The following is a 1,345-nucleotide window of genomic DNA, read 5'->3' as shown; positions in this document are numbered from 1 at the left end:
GTAGATGAGAAAAGGGAGAATAAACTATCAACTTAGAATTCTATATCCTCTAAAAACATTCTTCAAAAATAAATATTACATAAATAGATTTTCAAATTTAAAAAATCAGAAAAATTTTTGTCATCACATCTTCACTGCTAGTAATGTTAAAGGAATTTCTTGAGGCCAAAAAGTAATCAAAATTCAGATCTACATACACACACACAAAAGGCCACTGGACATGGTAAGTATGACTGTAAATATAAAACTTCCTTTTTAACCACTTTATTGATGTATGATTGACATACAAAAACTATGTATATTAATGTATACATCTTAATATATACAGTCTTGATTCAAAAACTTCGCAGAGGCCCCTTCCCCTCCTCCTGCCCAGATTCATGTTTGAACAGCCAGCTTGCCTTCTTGCAGTTGAAAACCACAAGGTGGGCCTGAAGGGAAGAAAAGCCCCCCTTTATCATTGATTTTCAGTAATTTAATTATGATATGTGTAGGTATAGTTTGCTTTGGTTTATATTGTTTGGTGTTCATTGAGATTTGTGAACATGCAAATGAGTTTGGAGATAAAGATTCACCAACGAAATCATCACCTCAATCCACACAGTAGGCCTATCCATCATCTCAGAAAGTTTCTTCCAACCTTCTCTATTTATTATTATCATTTTGTTTGTTTATTATAAGAACACTTAACATAAGATCTACTCTTTTAGCAAATTATTAAGTATACAATACAGCTTTTTTTTGTTTGTTTGTTTGTTTTTCTTGAGGGGAAAGCATGAACACAGTCCCCTACTACCACAAATTATGCAGTCAAGTCTACCACATTTGGGGAAATCACAGGAGTCAGCACACCCAGAGTGAATGGATCAGCCTCGCCCTGGGAAAACCACCTTCATGATCATGGTATCACCTCTGCCAGGTAAGGATTAATACAAGATTCTTAACTATAGGCATTATACTATAGAGTCAATTTCTAGGACTTTTTATTCATCTTGTGTAACTGAAATTTTGTACATTTTCACTAATACCTCCCTGTTCTCCTCTCCCTTTCAGTCCCTGGAAACACTATTCCACTTTTGGCTTTTATGTGTTTGACTATTTTAGATTAATTATATAAGTGGTATCATGTAGTATTTGTACTTTATATGATCTATTTCACTTAGCATTATGTCCTCCAGGTTCACCTATGCTGTCACAAATGGCAGGATTTCCTTCTTCATTAAAACTGAATAATATTCTATTGTGTGTATTTTCTTTATCCATTCATCCATTGATGGACATTTAGGTTGCTTACATGTCTTGGCTATTGTGAATAATGCTGAAATAAACATAGGATGCAGATATA

General features: G+C 33.8%; 1 non-coding gene across 1 annotated transcript; it reads right to left on the bottom strand.

Moving 5' to 3' along the window:
* Nucleotides 1–764: 764 nt before the first annotated feature.
* LOC112441326 (U1 spliceosomal RNA) lies at nt 765–927 on the bottom strand. The gene has a single exon (XR_003029255.1). It is a non-coding gene; the product is annotated as a U1 spliceosomal RNA (small nuclear RNA).
* Nucleotides 928–1,345: the final 418 nt, after the last annotated feature.

Source organism: Pan paniscus, chromosome 9 (assembly GCF_029289425.2).
Source record: "Pan paniscus chromosome 9, NHGRI_mPanPan1-v2.0_pri, whole genome shotgun sequence".
NCBI classification, from domain to species: Eukaryota; Metazoa; Chordata; class Mammalia; order Primates; family Hominidae; genus Pan; species Pan paniscus.
Note: the sequence above shows the minus strand (reverse complement) of the source record. Positions and strands in the feature narration are given on the sequence as shown.